The sequence below is a fragment of the Chlorocebus sabaeus genome, chromosome 7 (genome assembly GCF_047675955.1).
Source record: "Chlorocebus sabaeus isolate Y175 chromosome 7, mChlSab1.0.hap1, whole genome shotgun sequence".
Lineage (NCBI taxonomy): Eukaryota > Metazoa > Chordata > Mammalia > Primates > Cercopithecidae > Chlorocebus > Chlorocebus sabaeus.
The window spans coordinates 79,627,517-79,653,407 of NC_132910.1; positions in this window are offsets into that span (position 1 = coordinate 79,627,517).

Genomic DNA, 25,891 nt, shown 5'->3' on the forward strand with positions numbered 1-25,891 from the left:
ATGCATGTTTAAATCACATTTGGTAATTAGGTTGTTTTATATAATGATCATTGAATTTGCTTAGCGCCCACTACATGCTAGGCATTTGCAAAGTGTTGGAAGAGATTTAAAGATAAATCAGATTTTTCTTATTCTACATTGTGATTGGTGAAACTGATACCTGAAGAAATAATTATGGTACAGCATGATATCTTATAAGATATACAAATCGTTGTTGTAATATAAAATAACTTATTAGGCTGGGCACAGTGGCTCACACCTGTAATCCTAGCACTTTGGGAGGCCAAGGTAGGTGGATCACAAGGTCAAGAGATCAAGACCATCCTGGCCAATATGGTGAAACCCCGTTTCTACTAAAAATACAAAAATTAACTGGGCATGGTGGCGCACGTCTGTAGTCCCAGCTACTTGGGAGGCTGAGGCAGGAGAATCACTTGAACGCGGGAAGTGGAGGTTGCAGTAAGCCGAGATTGCACCACTGCACTCTAGTCTGGCAACAGAGTGAGACTCCGTCTCAAATAATAATAATAATAGCTTACTGTAGGCTGGTTACGGTAGCTTATGCCTATAATCCCAGCACAGTGGGAGGCCAAGACGGGTAGATCACCTGAGGTCAGGTGTTAGAAACCAGCCTGGCCAACATGGCAAAACCCTGTCTCTACTAAAATTACAAAAATTAAAGGAGTATGGTGGCAGGTGCCTGTAATCCCAGCTACTCTGGAGCCTGAGGCAGGAGAATTGCTTGAACTCAGGAGGTAGAGATTGCAGTGAGCCAAGATCGAAGGACTGCACTCCAGCCTGGGCAACAGAGTGGGACTCTGTCTCAAAAAGAAATAAATAAAATAAAATAACTTACTATAATATAGTAGAAAGATTCAAACAGAAGTTCCATGTAGAGTGAAGACTTTGAAACTGTACTGAATGATGCAGAAATTTTTAAAAGTTAAAACACAGTTGTAAGATGAAATTACCCAACTCTTTCCAGACCTTTTATTTTGCACATTTCTGATAAAACAAAGCATATTGTGTTTCTCTCTCTCATTTTCTGAACACCTCAACTTTGCTTAAAACTTTCTAAAAGATTTTTCAGAGAACTTCAAGGAAGAGATCATTTTGAGCTGAGCCTTCAGGAAATGAGGATTTGCTGAGCAGGAAGGAAGCTGAACACCATTCCAGATGTAAGAAACTAGAGGTGCAAAGGCAGAGAGGTGTACTCTGGGGAATGGGAAGCGTTGGGTTGCTTATTGGAGAGTGAGAAAGGAAATGGTAGCAGGTGCAGCCAGAAAGGAGCCAGAGCCAGGCTATGAAGGGTCTAATAAACATCCTCAGGCAATAGAGAAAGGATGGAACATGTTTTGTTTTGTTTTATTTTTTACTTTTATTTGTAAATAATTTCCAGTTTACAGAAAAGTTGAAAGTGTGAATAGTATAAGGAATGCCTGTATATCCTTTATCCAGATTCACCTATTGTTAATACTTTATCCTACTTGCTTATTTTTGATCTCTTTCTCCTTTTTATTATAAATACATATGTGTATGTGTATGCACATATATATGTATACACACACACACAGACAGAATTTTTTCTATACCATTTGAAAATAAATTGGATGAATCATTATGCCCTTCTAAATATCTCTCTTTTTTCCTAAAAATAGGGCTATTCTCTTCTTAACCACAGAATAGTTATCAACTTTAGTAAATTTAACCCTAATAAAATACTTTTTATCTACTCTGGAATTCATATGCGAATTTTCTCAATTAAAGCAGTATCTGTTATGACACTTTTCCCCCTTCAAGAACAGGATCAAGTCTAACCTAAAGTATTATACTTAGTTGTCATGTCCATTTACTATTTTAATATAGAACAGTCTTGCAGCCTGTCTGTGACTTTTATGGAACCGACATTTTTTAAATAACATAGTCCCTCTCCCCCTCCCCCTTTTTTTAATAGAACAATTCTTCAGAAAGGCCCTGGGGAAGAGGAAACATTTTTCTGGCAATTGATGTCAGCAACCCACCAAGGAACCAGTGGAAGAAATCTAAGATGGTTGACTAAATGCAGCTAGTACACACCTCTTCTGTGGAGAGGACAAAAAATGACAAGTAGATATTCACACTTCAAATAGATCATCTAAGAGAAAACACTAGAATTCAACAGGAAAGTGGTTGGAAGCATCAAAAGCAAAGAAGGAGAGGGAAGCGGGCCAACCTACTGGTCCAAGATCAGCTGGAAGCTGAGAAAACCTCCCATAAACAGGGAAAGGGTAAGTGAATGACCCCCAGGGCTCCACATTCCCACCATGGACTTCTACGTTCCTAGCCACAGGAAAGCGCCTTGACCCTCTTGGGCCTCCAGACTAACATACAGAGCTACTTAGAGATTGTGTAGAGGCACTACTTTAGAAAGAACACTCACACTGAGTCCCACAGGCTTCTGAGCCCCAAGCAACTGCCACATGGCACCATTCTGAGCACTCAGCCCCCAGAGGACTGTCAAAGAAGAGAAGAGGATGGCACTTTTACACACACCAAGGATAAATCTTACTTCCTTCTCTGCCACAGTCTGTTGTTGGACCAAAAGGTGACAGAACTGGACATCCCATAGCTGCCTTCCTAAACTGGTCTCACTGAGAGTGGCCCCAACCTCCTCAGAGACAGGCCTATAGCACAGCCACCACTGCCCCTACCTGAGCATTCTGCAGGCAGCCTGGGGACCATCTGCCTTTACCTATTACAACCAGTGCTTGAACACACTACCAGAGGGCCTGAAGTCCACTATCCTGGTCCTGACCCCAGTTCTCAAGCATGCTGTCCAACGGCCTAGAGATCGCCCTGCCCAGCCACTGTTGGCAGCTGAACACTATTGGCAGCTGAAAACTTCTCAGATGCCATTCAAAACTTCATATATCAGTAATAACCTTAATGTAAGTTCTCCACTTAAAATGTATAAACTAGCTGAATGGATAAAGAAACAATATCCAATTATATGCTGCCTACAAGAAATACACTTTATCTGCCAAGACAAATATAAACTTAAAGAAATGGAAAAAGATATTACACAAATGAAAACCAAAAGCAAGCAGGAGTAGCTATACTTATATCAGATAAAATAAACTTTAAGTTAAAAACAGTAAACAAACAAACAAACGAAACCAAAGAAAGTCACTATACAGTCATAAAGGGACCAATCCAAAAAAAGGAAATAACAATTCTAAAAACATATGCACTCAGCACTGGAGCACCCAGATTTGAAAAGCAAATATTACTAGATCTAAAGAGAGGGAAAACATTCCAATGAAACAATAGTGGGGGAGTTCAACACCCCACTCTCAGCATGAGATAGATCATCTAGATGGAAAAATCAACAAAGAAACAGTGGATTTAATCTGCACTTTAAACTAAATGAACCTAACAGATATTTACAGAACATTTCATCCAACAACTACAGAATATACATCCTTCTCATCAGCACACGGAATGTTTTTCAAGACAGACCATATATTAGGCCACAAAACAAGGCTCAACATTTTTAAAAATCAAAATTTTATCAAATATCTTCTCAGACTACAGTGGAATAAGACTAGAAATCAATACCAAGGGGAACTTTGGAAACTATAAAAATACATGGAAATTAAACAACACAGTCCTGAACAACCATTAACTCAACAAAGAAAGTAAGATGGAAATAAAAAATATTCTTGAAACAAATGAAAATAGAAACATACCATATCAAAATCTATGGGATCCAGCAAAAGCAATGCTAAGTAGGAAGTTTATAGCAAAAATCACCTAAATAAAAAAAATTGAGGCTGGACTCAGTGGCTCATGTCTGTAATCCCAGCACTTTGGGAGACTGAGATGGGCAGATTGCATGAGCCTAGGAGTTTGAGACCAGCATGGGCAACATGGTGAAACCATGTCTCTACAAAACACACAAAAAATTAGCTGGGTGTGGTGGTGCACACTTGAGTCCCAGCTATCCAAGAGGCTGGAGTGAGGGTATTGCTTGAGCTCAGGAGGCAGAGGTTGCAGTGACCTGAGATCATGCCACTGCACTGTACTTCAGCCTGCACAAGAGAATGAGACCCTGTTTCAAAAAAAAAAAAAAAAAAAAAAAAAAAAAAAAAAATCAGGACCAAGTGCAGTGGCTCATCCTGTAATCCCAGCACTTTGGAAGGCTGAGGTGGGTGGATCACCTGAGCTCAGGAGTTCGAGACCCGGACAGTGTAGTGAAACCCCATCTCTACCAAAATATACAAAAATTAGCCAGGCATGGTGTCACACACCTGCAGTCTCAGCTAGTCTGGAGGCTGAGGTGGGAGGATTGCTTGATCCTGGGAGACAGAGGTTGCAGTGAGCCAAGGTTGCACTACTGCACTCCAGCCTGGGTGACAGAGTGAGACCCCATCTCGAAGGAAAAAAAAAAAAAAGAAAGATTTCAAATAAACAACCTAAAGAGACATCTCGAGTAACTAGAAAAGCAAGAACATATGAAACTCAAAATTAGCAAAAGAATAATAAAGATCAGAGCAGAACTAAACAAAACAGAGTCTAAACGAAAAAAACACAAGGCCGGGTGCAGTGACTCATGCCTATAATCCCAGAACTTTGGGAGGCCGAGGTGGGCAGATCATGAGGTCAGGAGATTGAGACCATCCTGCCTAACATGGTGAAACCCCGTCTCTACTAAAAATACAAAAAAAAAAAAAAAACCAAAAAAACAACCAATTAGCCGGGCGTGGTGGCAGGTGCCTGTAGTCCCAGCTATTCGGGAGGCTGAGGCAGGAGACTGGCATGAACCCAGGAGGTGGAGTTTGCAGTGAGCCTAGATCACACCACTGCACTCCAGCCTGGGCAACAGAGAGAGACTCTGTCTCAAAAAAATAATAAAATAAATAAATAAATAAAAATAAAAAAATAAAGAAAGAAAAAAATACAAAGGATCAATGAAACAGAAAGTTGTTTTTTAAAAAAAGGTAAACAAAATTGATAAACCGCTAGCTGAAAACCCAAATAAATAAAATTAGAAATAAAGGAGACATTACAACTCTACAACTGATACCATAGAAATACAAAAGATCATCAGAGACTTTTATCAACAACCATACATTAACAAACTGGAAAGCCTAGAGGAAATGGATAAATTTCTGAAAACATACATCCCACCAAAACTGAATCAGGAGGAAATAGGAAACTTGAATAGACCAATTATGAATAGCAAAGTTGAATCTGTAATAAAAAGCCTCCCAGTAAAGAAAAGCTCAGGACTGGTTGGATTCATAGCTATTCCTCCCAAACGTATAAAGAAGAGCTAATACCAGTCCTCCTGAAACTATTCCAAAAAATTAAAGACAAAGGAACTCTCCCTAACTCATTCTATGAGGCCAGTGTTACCCTGATACCAAAACCAGACAACACAACAGAAAAAGAAAACTACCATCCAATATCCCTGATTAACATAGACACAAAAATCCTCAACAAAATACTAGCAAACAGAATCCAACAACAGATCAAAAGGTAATGCAACATGATTAAGTGGGAGTTATACCAGAGACACAAGGATGGTTCAACATTAATAAACATCATACATCACATCAAAAGAATGAAGGACAAAAACCATATGATTATCTCAACAGATGCAGAAAAGGCATTTGATAAAATTCAACATCCTTTCATAATAAAACTCAACTAGGCATAGAAAGAACATACCTCAAGGCTGGGCACAGTGGTTCACATCTGTAATCCCAGCACTTTTGGAGGCTGAGGTGGGCAGATCACAAGGTCAAGAGACCAAGACCATCTGGCCAACATGGTGAAACCCCGTCTCTACTAAAAATACAAAAAAAAAAAAAAAAAAAAAAAATTAGCTGGGCATGGTGGCATGCACCTGTAGTCCCAGCTACTCAGGAGGCTGAGGCGGGAGAACCCCTTGAACCTGCACTCCACACTCCAGCCTGGTGACAGAGCAAGACTCTGTCTCAAAAAAAAAAAAAAAAAAAAAGAACACACCTCAAAATAATAAAGACCACATATGACAAACCCACAGCTAACATCGTACTGAGTGGGGAAAAGCTGAAAGTCTTTCCTCTAAGATCTGGAACAAGACAAGGATGCTCGCTTCACCACTCCTATTCAAGATAGTTGCCAGAACAATCAGGCAAGAGAAAGAAATAAAAGGGATCCAAATTGGAAAAGAGGAAGTCAAATTGTCCTTCTTTGCCAATGATATGATCTTATATCTAGAAAAACCTAAAGATTTCACCAAAAGAACTCCTAGATTTGATCAACACATTCAGTAAAATTGCAGGATACAGAACTCAGTAGCATTTCTGTACACCAATAATGAACAAGGGGAGAAGGAAATCAAGAAAGCAATCTCATTTACAATAGCTACAAAAAAAAAATTTCTAGGAATAAATTTAACCAAGGTGAAAGATCTCTACAAGGAAAACTACAAAACACTGATGAAAGAACTTGAAGAGGACACAAACAAATAAAAAGTCATCCCATGCTCATGAATCAGAATAATTAATATCATTAAAATGACCATACTTCCCAAAGCAAACTACAGATTCGATGAAATCTCTACCAAAATACAAATGTTGTTTTACACAGAATTAGAAAAACAATCTTAAAATATTCATGGAACCAATAAAGAACCAGAATGGCCAAAGCAACCCTGAGCAAAAAGAACAAAGCTGGGGTCGGGCGTGGTGGCTCATGCCTGTAATCACAACACTTTGGGAAGCTGAGGCGGGTGGATCATGAGGTCAGGAGTTCGAGACAAGCCTGACCAACAGGTGAAACCCCATCTCTACTAAAAATACAAAAATTAGCCAGATGGGGTAGCACGTATCTGTAATCCCAGCTACTCAGGAGACTGAGGGAGGAGAATTGCTTGAGCCCGGGAGGCAGAGGTTGCAGTGAGCCAAGATTGTGCCACTGCACTCCAGCCTGTGCAACAGAGCAAGACTCCATCTCGGAAAAAAAAGAAAAAAGAACAAAGCTGGAAATATCACATTATTTGACTTCAAAATATATCATAAGGCTATAGTAACCCAAACAGCATGGTTTTGGTATAAAAACAGACCCATAGGCAAATGGAACAGAATAGAGTCCTGAAATAAATCTATATATTTACAGTCAACTAATTTTCAATAAAGGCACAGAGAACATAAACTGGAGAAAGGACACTCTATTAAATAAATGGTGCTGGGAAAATTGATATCTATATGCAGAAGAATGACACTGGACCTCTGTCTCTCCCCAAATTCAAAGATCAACTCAAGATAGATTAAAGACTTACATGTAAGACTGAAAACCAAACAACTGCTAGGAGAAAACATAGGAAAAACACTTGAAGACATCAGTCTAGGCAAAGATTTCATGGCTAAGACCTCAAAAACATAGACAACTATAACAAAAATAGACAAATGGGCTACCTTAAACTAAAAAATCTTCTGCATGGCAAAGGAAACAATTGACAGAGTGAAGAGATAGCCTGTTGCAAATTATTCATCTGACAAGGGACTAATATCAAAAATATACAAGTAATTTAAACTACTAAACAAATAATCCCATTAAAAAGTAGGCAGGCTAGGCACAGTGGCTCATGCCTGTAATCCCAGTACTTTGGGAGGCTGAGGTGGGTGGAGGTCAGGAGTTCAAGACCAGCCTGGCCAATATGGTGAAACTCTGTCTCTACTAAAAATACAAAATTAGCCAGGCATAGTGGCGCATTCCGGTAATCCCAGCTACTTGGGAGGCTGAGACAGGAGAATCGCTTGAACTCAGGAGACAGAGGTTGAAGTGAGCCAAGATCATGCCATTGCACTCCAGCCTCAGCAACAAGAGCAAAACTCCACCTCAAAAAAAAAAAAAAAAGTGGGCAAAAGCCATGAATAGACATTTATCAAAAGAAGACATACAAATGGCCAACAGGAATATGAAAAACTGCTCAAAATGACTAATCATCAGGGAAATGCAAATCAAAACCACAATGAAATGCTGTATTACCCTGGTTAGAATGGTTATTACTAAAAAGACAAAAAATAACAAATGCTGGCAAGGATGTGGAGTAAAGGGAACTCTGACACACTTTTGATGGGAATGTAAATTAGTACAACCAATGTGGAAAACAGTATGGACATTTCTCAAAAAACTAAAGATAGAACTACCATATGCTCCAGCAATCCCACTGCTGGGTGCTTATCCAATGAAAAGAAGTCTGTACATCAAAGGGATATCTGCACTGTCATGTTTATCATGGCACTATTTACAATAGCAAAGCTATGGAATCAACCTAATTGTCCATCAAAAGATGAATGTTTAAAGAAAATGTGCTATACTCTGTAAAAATGCTCCAATCAGTGCTCGGTGTCTAACTAAAGGTTTGTAAATGCACCAATCAGCACTCTGTAAAAATGCACCGGTCAGGGCTCTATATCTAGCTAAAGGTTTCTAAACGCACCAATCAACACTCTGTAAAAATGGACCAATCAGCACTCTGTAAAATGAACCAATCAGCACTCTGTAAAATGGACCAATCAGCAGGACATGGGTGGGGCCAAATAAGGGAATAAAAGCTGGCCACCCCCCAGCCCCCAGGGGCAACCCGCTCAGCCCGCTTACAGGTGTAGAAAGGGTTGTTCTTTCGATCTTCACAATAAGACTTGCTGCTGCTCAGAAAAAAAAAAAGAAAGAAAATGTGCTATATATACGCAATGGGATACAATTAAGCTATAAAAAGGGATTAAATCATGTTATTTGCAACAACATGGCTGGTATTAAAGGTCATTATGTTGAGTGAGATAAACCAGGCCCAGAAAGACAGATACTGCATTTTCTTACTCATATGTGAAAGCTGATAAAAAAGGTTGATCTCATGGACATAAAGAATAGAATAGAGGCCGGGGGTGCGGTGGCTCATGCCTGTAATCCCAGCACTTTGGGAGGCTGAGGCGGGTGGATCACCTAAGGTCGGGAGTTCAAGACCAGCCTGATCAACATGGAGAAACCTCGTCTCTACTAAAAAATACAAAATTAGCCTGGGTGGTGGCGCATGCCTGTAATCCCAGCTACTGGGGAGGCTGAGGCAGGAGAATCGCTTGAACCCGGGAGACTGCAGTTGCAATGAGCCAAGATTGCGCCGCTGCACTCCAGCCTGGGCAACAAGAGTGAAACTCCATCTAAAAAAAAAAAAAAAAAAAGGAATAGAGTAGATACCAGAAGCTGGGAAGGGTGTATGGGTGAGAAGAGGAGATAGAGAGAGATTGATTAATGGGCAAAAACATAACGGCTGATTAGAGGAAATAACCCCCAATGTTCAGTGGCAAAGCAGGATGATCACAGTTACCAACAATGTATTGTATATTTCAAAGTAACTAGAACAGAGAACTTGATTTTTTTTTTTTTTTTGAGGCAGTGTCTCCTTCTGTCACCCAGACTGAGGTACAGTGTTGTGATCTTGGCTTACTGCAACCTCTGCCTCCCAGGTTCAACCGATTCTCTTGCCTCAGCCTCCCGAGTAGCTGGGATTACAGGCATGCACCACCATGCCCAGCTAATCATTTGTATTGTTAGTAGAGACTGGGTTTCACCATATTAGCCAGGCTGGTCTCGAATTCCTGACCTTAGGTGATCCGTGTGCCTCGGCCTCCCAAAGTGCTGGGATTACAGGCATGAGCCACCGCGTCTGGCCAAGAACTTGAAATCCTACCAACACATAGAAATGATAAATACGCTTGGGAGGCCAAGGCGGGCAGATCATTTGAGGTCAGGAGTTTGAGACCAGCCTGACCAACATGGTAAAACGGTGTCTCTACTAAAAATACAAAAAAATATTAGTGGAGCATGGTGGCGCATGCCTGTAGTTCCAGCTACTTGGGAGCCTGGGAGGCATAGATTGCAGTGAGCTACAAAAAAAAAAAAGAAGAAAATGGCTAGAATCCTAGAGGATTTACCCAGTAAGTAGTTGGTTTAATGCTACTGGTGGGAGATATCAGTGTTGTACGGATGGATTTGGGAGCATCTGAAAGGCAATTGGAGCCATGGGAGTGACTGTGCTCTTCCAGTGAGAGATTATATAGGGAAGAAAAAAGAGGAGCAAAAATAAAGTCACAGGAAATATCTACAATTAGGGATTCAAACTAGAAGGAAGATGGTTCCCAAAGAAGTCAGGTAAGGATCAAACAGACATGAGGAGTCCTCGTGCAGTGGTTACAGGCACTTTGTGGGGTTGAGGTGGGTGGATCACTTGAGGCCAGAAGTGTGAAAGCAGCTTTGGCAACATGGTGAAACCCCGTCTCTACTAAGAATACAATAACTGGTGCACATCTGTAATCCCAGCTACTTGGGAGGCTGAGGCAGGAAAATCACTTGAACCCAGGAGGCAGAGGTTGCAGTGAGCCAGGATCATGCCACTGCACTCTAGCCTGGGCAACAGAGCAAGACTCTGTCTCAAAACAAGAAAACGAATGAAAAAGCAGAAGTGAGGAGAACTCAGAGGTGGCCAGAGTCAGATCCTGTGGCATGTTCCCTTATGATGAGTTCTGGGTTTTGTTATTTGTTTTGCACAAAACCGAGTATCCTACAGCATTTTACTGTGAACATCACTGTATACTCCTCATGGTTTTTCTCTGCCAATACTTTGATGTTCCATGTCAGTTTTTTCCTTACGCATGGTCCTTTGATTATTAATGTTCAATAATATAATGAGTTAACATGAACAAATGTTTGTTTGAAACACTGACAATAATCTACCTATGTACTACTCTCCCTCCCCCTTTCCCTGCCTTCCCACCCCCAATGTAAGTACTACTCTTAGGATTTTTATGTAGTTTTATCACTGTAGGTACACCTACTAAATAATTTTTTAAGGTCCCCCTTTTTTTTAAATGGAGTTTCACTCTCTTGCCCAGGCTGGAGTGCAGTGGCACGATCCTGGCTCACTGCAACCTCTGCCTCCCGGGTTCAAGCAATTCTCCTGCCTCAGCCTCCTGAGTAGCTGAGATTACAGGCCTGCAACACTACACGTGGCTAATTTTTGTGTTTTTAGTAGAGACGGGATTTCACAATGTTGGCCAGGCTGGTCTTGAACACCTGACCTCAGGTGATTCACCTAGCTCGGTCTTCCAAGTGCTGGGATTACAGGCGTGAGCCACCGGGCCTGGCCTTAAGTTACTCTTTTATGTAGAGGGGTTTTATGTTATCAGTAATCTTTGAAACTTATGTTTTCATGCATTATGTTTTTAAGATGATCTGTATTGTATGTAGCTATAGTCCGTTCATTTTTGCTGCCTTATAGAATCCCATGTTTGAATGCCACACTTTATTTTCCTGTCAATCGCTGTTTAGGTAGATTTGAATAGTGCACCTATGAGCCTACTTGGACGTGTCTGCTTGTGTATATCGCAATGATTTCTATTGGGTGTATATCTATTTACACTGATCTTAAACTCTTTCTGTGAAGCATAACACATTAGAAAGACATTAAGTGAATTTTCTGATTGTGGAAATTTGACTCTAAAAGAATCAACAACTTTCCCTAAGGTGAATAGATTCAAATACCACCCTAGGAGACTTGCATAGTGTGTACTCTAGATAAGGGTTATTTACCAAATGTTTTCTTGGGGGCCAAAATTACAAGCAACAGTTGGTGACTGATTTTTTTCCACTGACCCAATTTAATGTTAATGTTATTTTCAGGATACAAAAGGAAAACTGAAGGCTAGGGGCAAGGAAAGAGGTAACAGATTAACTGAAGCATTAGAATTGCTCTGCAGCGATTCCAAAAAAATTTACCTTCATCTCCTTTGAGAGTCCTCTTACTCTACCTAGCAGCCCTCCTTGCTGTGAGAGGGTGAACAATATGAACAAAAAGAAGCAAGGAAAAGGGCTCTGTCAGATTTGTTCACTCAGAACCAGTTGATAGTCTGCCAAGAAAAGTTTCTCACCCTCAAGAGGTTCTGAGCTTGAAAGTCTCTTTGTGAACACGTGAGAAAGGATCCTTCCGTGCTCAGGAATCCTGCATGTATTTATGTGTGTGTGCGTGGGCACGAAGGTTTGCAGCAAAGTGGACACTGGACCGATAACTGTTTTTTTAGAAGTGTTACGAATATCTTTTCAGTTACATTAAAATTGTTCTATACCCTGAATTACAATAACCCTCTTGTTGAAACATCACTGATTTTTACTTGCAATAATCACACTTAGAAATTACACATATTTCTCAGCCAAACTACCTAATTTCCTGCTTTAGCTGAGCATCTTAGCCTTGCACCCAGTGATAAACCTCTCTACCCATTTCAGGTCCACGTCACAGAGTGGAAGGAAGGGAATGAAAATCTTATTATTTATGGATATAGAAATCGAGAGCCATACAAAGGGGCCAATGAATCAGAGGTGCCATACTGCCTTACAGTGGGGTCTTCTTTGTCAGAACCTCAGGCATGATTCTTGTGATCTCTGTCTTCTACTCATTTGCTGCATTCCCATTCTTCCTTTTTTTTTCTTAGAAAATTGGTTTTTGAGAAAACATTAAAAGGCCAGGCGCAGCGTCTCACGCCTGTAATCCCAACACTTTGGGAGGCTGAGGTGGGTGAATCACCTGAGTTCAGGAGTTCAAGACCAGCCTGGCCAACATGGTGAAACCCCATCTCTAAAAAAAAAAAAAAAAAAGAAAATTATTCAGGCGTGGTGGCAGGCACCTACAATCCCAGTTACTCAGGAGGCTGAGGCAGGAGAATCGCTTGAACCTGGGAGGCAGAGGTTGTAGTGAGCCGAGATCACACCACTGCACTCCAGCCTGGACAACAGACTAAGACTCCATGTCAAAAACAACAACAACAACAAAACATTAAATAGTATAGAAATGCCATGCATTTAGGTGGAACAGAGTGCCAACACATTACCAATTATTCCAAGCACACACGTGAAACATACATATAGGAAGTATTGTTTCCAAATTGGAATGTGCATTCTACAAGGAAATATTTCAATTAAAATAGAAATGGTGGGGCTTCGTCCTTCTTTGGACAGTACTTTAGAGCAGAGCAAGGAACCATAGCTCTTTTTCCTCACTGTATCAAGTGAGGATGCATTTCCCAATTTGTTTACTCTCCCCCTCAAAGACTGCTGGATCTAAGTTGTGCCCAATTAAGGTCTGTGCTTACAAGTACATGCCTGTACCGTCAATGTTATTTGAAAATTCTTTATGTAACCTTATTCAGCATTTATCCAAACATAATATTAATATTTAAGATTTTTATATTTAGCCCTATAAAGTATTATTATCATTGTATGTTTACCCATCTTCAGTTTCCCATAACAAAATATTCAAATTTGTCTGTAAATATGTAAAGCGTAGAATAGGTGAATTCTTCTTGTAGAAACAGCATTAACCGGAGCATTGCACTTCTTGTTGAGAATTAGTGCAGCAATTTTTCTGTAGATAAAAGAACCTCTTATCTTATGAAGAGCTGCATTAATTACAGCCTGAAATTCTGTTTCACGCATCCTCTTTCAGAGCCAAGGAGAGAGCAGAGAAAATGTGTGCTGTTGGAAATTTGTACTTCCATTTTCTTTTTCTTCTTGGAAAATAGCTTTTCTGAAAGGTAAATAGTACACAAATGCCATGAGTTTAGGTGGAACACAGTGCCAAAGCAATACTAATTGTTCCAACAACAGCAGCAGCTATAACTTTAAAACTAGAAAACAAATTCCAATGTTATGAGTAACTTTGCTGATCACAATAAAAGAAGATGAAATTTAATGTCAATAGCAGTGTGAGTGTAGGAGGTAATTCTATTTCATTTTCTTTTCAAACAAAACAGAAATAGAACATGGTTATACAAGCGAATAAAAAAACCCAGGTAGTAAATGGTAGAGAGATATCTTCAATCTATATTGAAGCCAAAAGCTTTGGTTTTAGAGCTATAAAAAGCAGTTTTCACTTTCTAGAATCTATATTAAGAGCTATAGTTCTTATTTGTTCCCATTATCTTTATTGGGTTTTGGTGTCCAACAAAAATAAATGGATATGTAGGAGGAAAGTGAGAATAATCTATTGAGAAGACATTCACTATGACAGAAATACTATTGTACATGCAAAATTTACCAACACTTACTTCTTCTTTTCTTTGCACCTCTTCATGAACTTTGTTCTCTTTCCTATTCACCATAACCTTGCCCAATCTTTGTTCAATTATTGCTTTCAAAGTTTGCAAGCATGCAAGCCTGCTATATAGTGGTACTGCCTATATACTCGGGATTGAGGAAAAGATTCCTTATTTATTCATGGACCTATAAAGAAAGTCAGGATATTCTTTTCTTTCTTTCTTTTTTTTTTTTTTTTTTTTTTTTTTTTGAGATAGAGTCTCGCCCTGTTGCCCAGGCTAGAGTACAGTGGCATGATCTCAGCTAACTGCAAGCTCTGCCTCTCGGGTTCAAGCGATTCTCCTGCCTCAGCCTCCTGAGTAGCTGGGACTACAGGAGCACGCCACCATGGCCAGCTAATTTTTGTATTTTTTATAGAGACGGGGTTTCACAATGTTGGCTAAGATGGTCTCGATCTCTTGACCTCGTGATCTGCCCGCCTCAGCCTCCCAAAGTGTTGGGATTACAGGCATGAGCCACCAGTGCTGGACCAGGATATTCGTATACATTGTTTCTATAGACCACATTCTCCAGACCACGTCAAGGAAAAGGATCAGGTCAAATGGAATACTTAGAACGTGTTAAGGAATTAAAAATACTTGCAGGCAAGCCTATTTCTACCAGGGAAATAACAATTGCTATTCTGTAAAAGTTCTAAGATAATTAAACATGTTGAATCTGTTAAAATAACTGAAACCAATATGGAATCGAGTGTCTTCAAAGTAAAGTCAATTGTCCTTTGATGCTCAGAATGAGTTCACATTTACAAATGGTGTTGCCTGGTGTAGTAGAAAGAGCCCAACAAACCTAGGTTTGAATTTCCTATCTGCCACTGATTGACTGGTGACCTTGGCCCAGTACCCTCCCGAGATTCAGTACTTCCCCACGATGGGAAAAATGATACTTACCTTGGAGGGCTATCAGTAAGGATACAGCTATTGTATAAAGTGTCTAGAACAGGGCCTTTCACAGGCTCAAAAATAAGTTGCTTTTGTTGTTGTTGTCACTAATCACCTTGGCACACTACTTTTCCATCAAATGCCTCTAATACTATGATGAATAGGAAGACCCTTTTGAACTACAAATAACACATAAAAGAATAAAAATGCCTTAATTTCAGAGACCACTTTTGATTCAAAGTACTCAGAACACTTTTCTTTTTCTTGTCTGGTGAGCTCTGTTAAGGGAAAGGAATAATATTTCAGAGAACATGAGAACGTACCCATCCAGGTACAGGAGTTTGACAGGACATCACTGTCTGGCAACAGTTGGCTGTGCCACTTTCACCAGCCAGTTCCGACTGAGTGAAGACAAAACAAAATGGCACTATGAGGAAAGTGGACAAAAGGAAAAAGGGGGCAAACCCTCCACAATTTAGGCCACCAGGGATGTCTCAAATAATCTTGTCCAGGCTGGGCGCTGTGGCTAACACCTATAATCCCAGCACTTTGGGAGGCTGAGGCAGGTGGATCACATGAGGTCAGGAGTTCGAGACCAGCCTGGCCAACATGGTGAAATCCCATCTCTACTAAAAATACAAAAATTAGCTGGTTGTGATGGCGGGCACCTGTAATCCCAGCTACTCAGGAGGCTGAGGCAGGAGAATAGCTTGAACCCGGGAGGCAGAGGTTGCAGTGAGTTGAGATCACACCACCGCACTCCAGTCTGGGCGACAAGAGTGAAACTCCATCTCAAAAATAAAATAATAAAATAAAATAAAATCTTGTCCAGTACACCAAAGGCAAATCAATTCACATCACCTACAAGAATCACTCACAGAAATTTGGAAAAATGAGCAATTTAGACAAAAGCAAAGAATTGAGGCAAAGATCTGGGTTCCTCTGACAAAAATCATTTTAAAAAATTTTGTCCAGAATTAGCCCAGTCATTGCTTCCGTTCTCAGCTTTTCACAAGCTGTAGAAATAGAGCCAAACTTAGTTCCTTCAGGTTTCTTGTTGGCTGCAAAATGATATGAGGCCTTTCATCTCCTCCCTGGTGTTGCAATCCTTTCTCTTTGCGACTGCCTCATCCACCACCTGCCTCACGCCAACACTTTGCCTACTATTTTCTGCTGTGTCCCTCCTTCCCGTGTGGCCATTTGGCCCGCTGGCCGGGCAGCAGGCGGGCTATCACGTGACCAAATCCCAGCGGCTTTGAAGCACCCACGTCCGAGTTTTCCGTGACGCACCTGCTGCCGTCACGTTGGCTCCCGTGTAAATAAATGGTCAAATCTTTTCCAAAAGTGGTTTTGACAAAGAACAGCTTAAACCGCCAAAGATGTTGACAAATGGGCTGTTATCTAGGAGAGTGAGTAAAGCAACCCATTTGAACGACAAGAACAGATAAGGCCCAACTCTTTGTCTCCTTTCCTCTTTTACATTGATATTCCCGGGGAGACAAAGGGGAAGAAGAAAAGGAAAGAAAGGCAGATCTTTAGCACTGGCTGTCCCAGGGTTGATTAGGATGCTGATCTGTGTGGCAGGTTTCTAGGTTCTCACCCAACTTCTTGGCTGCTATTCAAAGGATTTAACAGTGCTCTTTGTAAATAGTGGTGTACAAAGCCCAACTAAAAATAGTACATTTCCAGGGTCTGAATCGGGTGAGTGGAATGAGTGGCAATGGCTGTATTGTACAAGACAGATTACAAGCAAGTTACTTGATGGTACTTTATATGCAGGGTTATTCACATGCTTCATCTGGTTTGGTTAAATAATGCAAACACATTTACCAATGTACATGATTGTTTTGTTTATTTATGCTCTGGAGAGCTTGTGTGTGTTTATGACAGACAAATGTACATGTTCTATTTTCTGACAATCAAACAAAGCTCTCCCCGATGAGGTAAATAGCTGAGTTAAATAGTGGAGTGAGGGCTCCTGAGAATCGCTGATGTGACACCATGGTGGTTGTTAATGACAGGTTTCCTGCTGCGCTTGCTGCCCTAAAGGATTTTTGCTGAAGGTGGGAATCAACAAGAGGCTCTGACAACTAGTGAGACTGCTAGTTCTGGCTGAAATCTCTCTGTGAACCATGTGTGTGAAAGCTTCTGCCTCACTAGGAGTTTTTCAGGATGAGAGCAACTGTGTGTGTGCTTCCTTCCCCTCACCCCTGAGGCTGAGCTGTGTTGGGTCGGGAGGTGAGGTGCTCATCCTTGGGCCACAGCAGATGTCGCCTGCGCAGGCTGTGGAAACAAGGAGTCACTGGGACCTCTCAAAGAAGATTCAGACTCAGGGAGAAGCCTAAAGAAACGAAGACCATTATTTTCCCAGACGAAGATACTAGGAAAGTGTTTTGCAGTCTTTTGAAAGCCAAAGCTACCCCCTCCTAATGTTTTCAACCATAAGTAGTGGTTATTCCTCTATATTTTGAGGCAAGAGATTGTCTCATACCAAAATATAATATAGTTATTTTCTATGTCAGTAATTGTCTCTCAGGCAGTTTGGAGACTCTTATTTAATACAATGTGGAAACCCTTGGGTGAAGCCCTTGGTCATTCTGGCAGGTCCATTTCCTCTTCGAAGATGGGGACTGAAAACAGGGACAGCTCTGGAAGGACTTGGGCCAGGAAAAACGTTATAGAGGATTCAAGAAACCCAGCCCGTGAATTTGGCAAACATTTATCCTACCCAAATTTCGTGGCTTTAAATGGATGCATCTTGGGTGAATTGGGTCTGACAGCCTAGACACTGTACACATTGGCACTTGTCGCTCTTCTGCATATGCACAGAAACTCTTTGACCCCCAGTTTCCTCATCTGTAAAACATGGAGAATAATACCTACCTCATTAAGCAGATTGTTGTGAGGACTCAATTAGGCAATGTAAGTAAGGCGCTTGTCACATGGTCATAAATAGAGCCATTATAATGACAATGAGAGGCTATTAGACAGCATTCCTGGGGACAGCCTCTCACCTGCTTAATGACATCCTGGTGTCTCTCAAAATTGGTATCATCTCACATGTTGAACACTATGCAAATGAATGACTCCTTTTGAGAATTACCACCATGATCATTCTTATTATCTCTGAATGTTGAAGAATGAACAGTCCAAAAAGCATTTAATGACAATTCCCATGACCTGTCATTACCTTCTTTATCACCAAGGATGTCATAATTAGGGTTAATTTCTCTTTAAAGCTGTCTTAGAAGATAACATAAGCCATTATTTTGACCATTCTGAAATTTCCTGTCTTTTATTTCTTATGCTAAGGAATTAAAATTTTTCTTCACTAAGGCAGATTTTTGCTTACATCCCTAAAGAGCCAGGAGAGGAACAAATTTCACCTCTTGTTTGAAACTGAATTTTCGAGCCAATGAGAGACTATAACTGAATAGATTTCTCTTTGAGCACATCTTCAGGCATGAGTAAAGTGAGTTCTGAAAGACCTGATGTAGTTTGGATATGTGAAGAGCCAAATGGCTTTTTCAAATCCATGGGCATGGCACAAAACCCCACCATGTTTGTAAAGACAGCAAGGGCATGTGAGAGATGAGGTAGTCCTATGAATGGAAAAATCAAACCATGCAACACAAATGTAGATGGTAACCCTGCTTGAATCATTTGCAAGATTTGCTTTCAGTACCTGTGCTACAGCGTTCTAATCTTATTCTACAGAGAAGGATCACTGTGACTACTACTACTACTACTACTTTTAGTGGTTATCATCCAAAGTTAACTAAGTTCCTATAAACAATATCTTCTCGGCCAAATATATGAAAATATTGGAATTGACACGTTTACAAAATTTTCACATCGCTATGCTTAAAAATCATATTGGAAAGGCAAAGGATTTTGAAAATTGTCCAGGTTTCACTTTCACTGGCCAAACTGAATGAATTCCTTTGCTTTTTCTTCAGAAGGGCACAATCTTGCCTCTATGGAGCTTCCATTCCCAGAGGGAGAAAATGTATACACACAACAACTTAAAAAATGACACTTTCTCTTCCAGTTCATTAGAGATTTGCTTGTTTTGCTTTTTTGTTTCACTGTAAGCCTATCTACTAATGTTTCAGTCATGTTCTAGACGTCAAGAGGGATTAAAAACTACCCCTGTGCTCATGGATCTTGTTGGGGAAAGAAAGAACTTTCATCTGAAAACTACTCAAGACAGTACCCATAAGTGCCAATTAAATTTAATCAGCCATTAAAATAGTGGCAGAGATCACCAAAGCTAGGGAAAGTCAACATCAGGGTAGGATGGGTGGCAAAGAAGTGCTATTTGGTAAAGGTACGTGAAAGTGGCTGTTATGGGCTGAATTGTATTTCCCCAAAATTCATATGTTAAAGTCCCAACTCACCCCCAGTACTTCAGAAAGGGACTATATTTGTAAACAGGATCTTTAAGGAGATAATTAAGTTAAAATGGGCTTAATTAGAATAGGTTCTAACCCATTGTGACTGATGTGCTCATAAGAACAGGAGATTTGGACAGATGCAGGTACAAAGAGAAGAGCTCGTGAAGACTCGAGGAGAAGGCAGCCGTCTCCAAGCCAAGCAGAGAAGCTTCAGAAGAAACCAACCCTGCTGACACTTTGGTCTCAACTTTTAGCATCCAGAATGTGGAGAAAATATTTTTCTGTTGATGAAGCCACCCAGTCTAGGAACTTTTGTTATGGCAGTCCTAGCAAACAGTGGTCTTGAGATTTGTTTAGGTAGAAAAAGGGGTGAAATGTGTGCTATGCTTCTTCCTCCTCTGTTATTAAATATCTAACTCTTATTTGCATTTTCTTTTCCTTGTTTATGTCCTTGGCCCTACTGTTAGATATAGAGACTTGGGAGGTGATGTGGAGAAGGGAGGTGAGAAAGGAATTCGGGAAGGGAGAAGTGGGAGCAGAGAAAAGAAAGAGATGCCATCCTAGTGTTTTACTAGAGATCATCAGATATGGAAGAAGCAACAAAAAGCAGCAATTACGAAAGCAGTGAGCAGTTTTGAAACTCAGACATGGTATTAAGAATAAGGGACTATGGAGAATTTAACAAGATTATCGAAAATCTCAAATTTATCTGTACTCTATAAGGAAGACTTTATTGCTCACTTGTGGCCTTTTGATAAGTTCAACCTTTATCTTCTGAAGATAAATTCCAATATTATCATTATAGTTATTTGATATTTATAACCCTCCAGGGTTGCCTTCCTGCCACATTATTTTTGCACTGTTGAAATACTATTTTTTCCATAGTGGATATAAGAGATGTAAATGTAATATGAAAGCATTTATATCAATTGTAAAGACATGGTAGGGCTATTTAGTCAAATAGGACTTGTCACTCAAGTGATTCTCATTACCCATTAAATATTTCTCAGTGATTCAGTGGTTTTCAATTGGTTGAGAAACATAGTGGAGACAAATGCCAATATATGAAGACAAGTGCTGCCTTAAACCTAAGCTGCCAATCTAGGAAAACCCTGAAACTAGTCCAACATATTTTACCACCCAGACATAATTTGTTTTTAATGGTGATGTAAAGAAATCTGTGGTTAAGTGACCACATTTACATTGTTGTTTCTTAAAGAAAGTGCTTGTGTTTGGTCTAAGCCTCTGGGAGTACTGTAGTCTCAGTAGTGAATTTAGAGAAATATAAGTTTCTTCCGCCTGCTATTTTGCAAGTTGTGCTGGTAGTGAGCAGGAAACAGAATTCTCGAGGAAGACTTTTATGCCCTGATCTTTGCAACTAGAAAAGTATTTGGTGTGGGGCACATTGATTCTTTCAGAATCTGCTTTTTGTTCTCCCTAGCTCCGAAAGGACTGTTGCCTTCAGGAATCCCTCCTGGGCCAAGGCTTGTGGACTTTCCCCAAGGGCTTCCTGGCCTGGTTGGCTGGTGGCTTCTGAGGAGCCGGCCAGGCCCTGCCTCAGCCTGCTGCTATGGCGTTGCATGTTCACTGCTCTTCATCCTTTGGTTCAGATTCATGCTCCTTACTCCTCCCTCAGACTGGATGCTTCCACCTTCCTCAAATTCTGGGCTGCCCTCACCCAGTGTCACTTTGATCATCTTCCTAAAATCAAGGGACAGTCATCTCTGCTGTCATGCTGAGCCCTAGTTCCTGACATCCCAGCCTGGGTCTTCTGCTTTTCCAGAAGAAAAAGATTAACACGTAAAACATCTTGAGCACTGCTCTGTAGCTCTGTGAATAGTATAATGTTTGGCTTAATAAACACTTATTGCATGACAGAAAATAAAGGAAGAAAAAAGAAAGAGAAGGAAAGAGAAGAGAAGGTGGGGGGAGAAAGAAAGAAGGATGGAAAGAGAGAAAGAAAGAAGGCGGGCAAGAAAGAAGGAAAGTAAGTAAGTTGGCTTTACACACAATTGCTACATTTGGCAATGTGGTCTACAGTTATAAGAAAAAGCCAGCCACTTGCCGGTAGGGATTCTTTTCTTTGAGTTCCTAAGTATTTTCTTTGACTCTTAGCCTCAACCATGGCTTTCTAACCCACCTGCTTCCAAAGAGTGCTTTTCTTCATAGCAGGGTTGTTTCTGACATTATATCACCAGGAGCAGGGAATTTTCCAAGGGCGGTCAGATATATCTCAAAGAACATAGCAAGAAGCTAAATTTAGGAAGGGCAAGGAAGTTATTAAAGTACACAGTCCACCTTATTTATCCCAGTGGTGGTGGTGTCAGATACCTCAATAATCCTGGTGATTTCCATTGCACTTATCCTGAGGCCCTGGATGCCTCCAGAAAAATCTGGGTAGTTGTCCCCAACTCTGCTCTTACATCAATCATATATGGTCTGAAGGAAAGAAAAAGGAAAGTAACACCTACTAAGCCCCCTTCGTGTGACAGATACTGCCCTAGGTACCTATAGAAAACACATTCTGGAGCATCTACCCAGCCCACAACAATCCCGGCAGCTGCCCTTCTCACACAAGGGTGAGTTTTTCAGCCCTGTGTGCTGCTTGAGCCTAGTGCACCCTCCCACGGTTCCAGCCTCATCCACTCATGACCACAATGAACCTATGTTATAAGGGGAAGAATCAAATTCTTGTGAGACTTTAGACTTGGGATTATAAGATTCCGGTTCCCCCGTGTTAGTGTCTTAGAAAGGGAAGATGTAATTCAAGAGCTCTAGGTGGCTAAATTCCGTCAGCTCTGTTGGTTTGGAGGAGAGAAAGCCAAACCTTACAAGGAGAGGAAAAAACCCCAGAAGTACAAAGTAAAGCTACAATGACTCCTGATGACCTTTTATTTTTTGATTCCAGCCTCATTATAAGGCTTAGCTGAATTACTAATGTTAAGAATGATGAGATATCACTGTAACCTTACAATTAATTCTGTCTCTCAATCTCTCTTGCTTTTTATTTCTTAAGCTGGCTCAGGTGGGTTTCTGTTACCTGGAATGAAAGGAATCCTAATGGGCCAGGTGGGCTGGTTCATGCCTGTAAACCCAGCACTTTGGGAGGCCAAGGCCAGTGGATCTCTTGAGGTCAGGAGTTTGAGACCAGCCTGGCCAACATGGTGAAACCTGTTTCTACGAAAAATACAAAAAATTAGCTGGCATCGTGGTGTGTGCCTGTAATCCTGGCTACTCCAAGGCTGAGGCAGGAGAATCGCTTGAACCTGGGAGGTGGAGGTTTCAGTGAACTGAGATCGTGCCACTGCACTCCAACCTGAGCAGCAGAGTGAGACTCCATCTCAAAAAAAAAAAAAAAAAAAGGAATCCTAATGATAAAATAGGCACATGCTTTACTTTACCTTGATTTTCACAGCACATCTGTGAGGGATTTTTTATCTCTATTTTACAGATGAGGGAACTGGTATTAGGTAAGTTGCCTTATGCTTCATAAATTTTAGGGAATGGCATTTGAACCCGAGTTTTTTCATCACAAAAACCTGGACTTTTTCCATTGAGCCCTTATCCCTTTGGAGTTTCTCTGACAGCTGGGTGGATCTTCCCCCATGGCTTCACAGAGCCACTGAAGTTATATACTCACTGAGGTGACAAAGACTCCAGGTACCACAACCACCCCCTGATTACTGATCCCCCTGGCAAAATGCCAGTTTCTGTTATGCCCGCTGCTTCCCTTTGGGAACACAGACTGTACCGTTTTTCTGAGGCTGCAAGGCTCCACAAGGGAGCAGAGACTTCCCTAAAAGGAACAAAATCAAGTGCAAAAGAATGTAAGTTCTTTAGATGTGTTTGCCAACCTCTGCCAGTCAGCAGGGTCCTCTGGTACCCAAGCTTATTACACTGCAAAATCCTCCCCCACCCCCGCCACATAACACTCAGAATATACTTGCCACTGGAAAATTTGACCAGGATGGGTTGGTCTGTTCTTTCCAGGAACGAGTGTCCCTTATCTTTCCACTGAAAGTAGGCTCCCAGCTCTGTTCTCATTCCTTTAGTGATTATTTGGAATCTGTCATTCAGATCCTGCTGGAGAGGTAAGGATACTGCCAGTGTGGGACCTGTATCCTGTGCCAGACCAGGGAAGTGCTCCCAGGCTCCCTGACTTGTCCAGGGACTTTGGTCCTTTCGTATTTAGGTAAGAATCTATTATACGTTAAAGATACAAGCATATTTCCCCAGGTCTTCCTAGTGCCTTGGGTGATCATTAAAAGACTCATTTTGTGCTTAACATAGAAACACAAATTGTGATTCTCTTTCCATCAACCTTGGGAGGCTGAGTTTTTGGTGTTGAGATTCCCTGCCCTCTGAGTCAGATCCAGCATGGTTCCACAGAGATGGTAGTTGATTTTTTTCTTTCCTGTGTGATGATTAAGATGGCCACCTGATGATTGTTGTAATCACAGTAGCCTGACCAACGTTTATAAAAAGGGAATAATAATTACAATTTGGAGGCCTTTCTCCACTCCCATCTTCATCTTCAATTTCTTCTATCAGCTAACAAACTTTGAAGCTAAGTAGTTACCAGTTCAAGAATTTGGATGAGTTGTCCGTGTTCCCACTGACACTGGTTTCTTAAGTATTTGCAGGGAAAGGTAAGGGAAACTGAGACTAACATTAGGTTAATCTCACTTCAATTCCTGGCACAGACAAGCCTGAATAAACATTTCAAAATAATGAATTACAAAACAGATGATAAAACATTTAATGAAAAAGAATCTATGATATGTCATGATACTCAATGTGAGGGGAGAGCAAAAGAAAAGCTCTACTTTACAGAAGAATAACAGCTAAAAAAGAAGCAGGGATGATAGAATTAGAAAAACCACTATCTTGCAATACCCAGTGTAGTATTTTGTTCAGGCAACGATCATCAGTAAATGGGAAGGCCATTAGGTGAAAAATTGATGGGAACCAAGTTATTCATAATTCTCAAAACATCAACTGTCAGATCACTTGTTAATTGCCAAGGGGAAAAGATACTTTTATTTTATTTTATTTTATTTTTGAGATGGGGTCTGACTCTGTTGCCTAGGCTGGAGTGCAGTGGTGTGATCATGGCTTACAGCAGCCTCGACTTCCCCAGGCTCAGGTGATCCTCCCTGAGGATCCTTAGTTTTGGCATTTTCTGTAAGATGCGGTTTGGCCATGTTACCTAGACTGGTCTCAAACTTCTGGGCCCAAGCACTCTGCTGCCTTGGCCTCCCATAGTGTTAGGATTATAGGTGTCTACCACTGCGCCTGGCACCACTTTTATAACAGAGAAATACAGCAAATAACATTTTAACCCAGCTGTTACCCAAAACACCACCAATAATGACACAAAGTGACATGACATGTCCCTGTTATGGTGCAATGTGAAGAACACAAAAATACCACGTATTAATATTCTGCCAAAAATATGTGAACTAAATATAATTATGAGGAAACAATCATACAGTCATAAAATTAAAAATCTTAGACTTTCTATGAAATAAATGACCTGTGCTTTTCAAAATAAATACATAAATGAATAAATGTCGTGAGGCCAGGCGTGGAGGCTCACGCCTGTAATCCCAGCACTTTGGGAGGCCAAGGTGGGCAGATCATGACGTCAGGAGATCGAGACCATCCTGGCTAACACGGTGAAACCCCATCTCTACTAAAAGTACAACAAATTAGCCGAGTGTGGTGGCAGGCGCCTGTAGTTCCAGCTACTCGGGAGGCTGAGGCAGGAGAATGGCGTGAACTTGGGAGGCGGAGGTTGCAATGAGCCCAGATTGCGCCACTGCACTCCAGCCTGGGCAACAAAGCAAGACTTGGTCTCAACAAACAAACAAATAAATAAATAAAGAAATAAATAACAAATAAATGTATGTCATGAAAGATGATCAAGTTAGGGAGATGGTTCTAGATTAAAGAAACTAAAGTGAGATAACTAAATCTGATGTATGAATACTACATGGACCCTACATTTTTTTAAAAAGAGATTTTAGGGTCAATTGGGGAAATTTAAACACAGAGTATACATTAGATGATATTAATCAATGTTAAATTTCTCAGATGCAGTAGTGGTTTTGAGGTTACATAGGAAATTTTCCTTGTTCTTAGAACATACATTTTTAAGTATTTAATGATAAAGTGTCATGATGTCTGAAATTTATTTTCAAATAGTTCTTCAATAAAACTATACATAGAATATATATATAATGTATACGTGTGTGTCTAGGCACATGGGTAGAGACAGAAAGCAACTGAGGCAATATGTTAACAACTGTTGAATTTAAGCGAAGACTGTATACTTATTGTACTATTCTTCCAACTTTTCTGAGGGCTTAAAGTTTTCGAAAATAAAAAATTTGCCGGGCGCGGTGGCTCAAGCCTGTAATCCCAGCACTTTGGGAA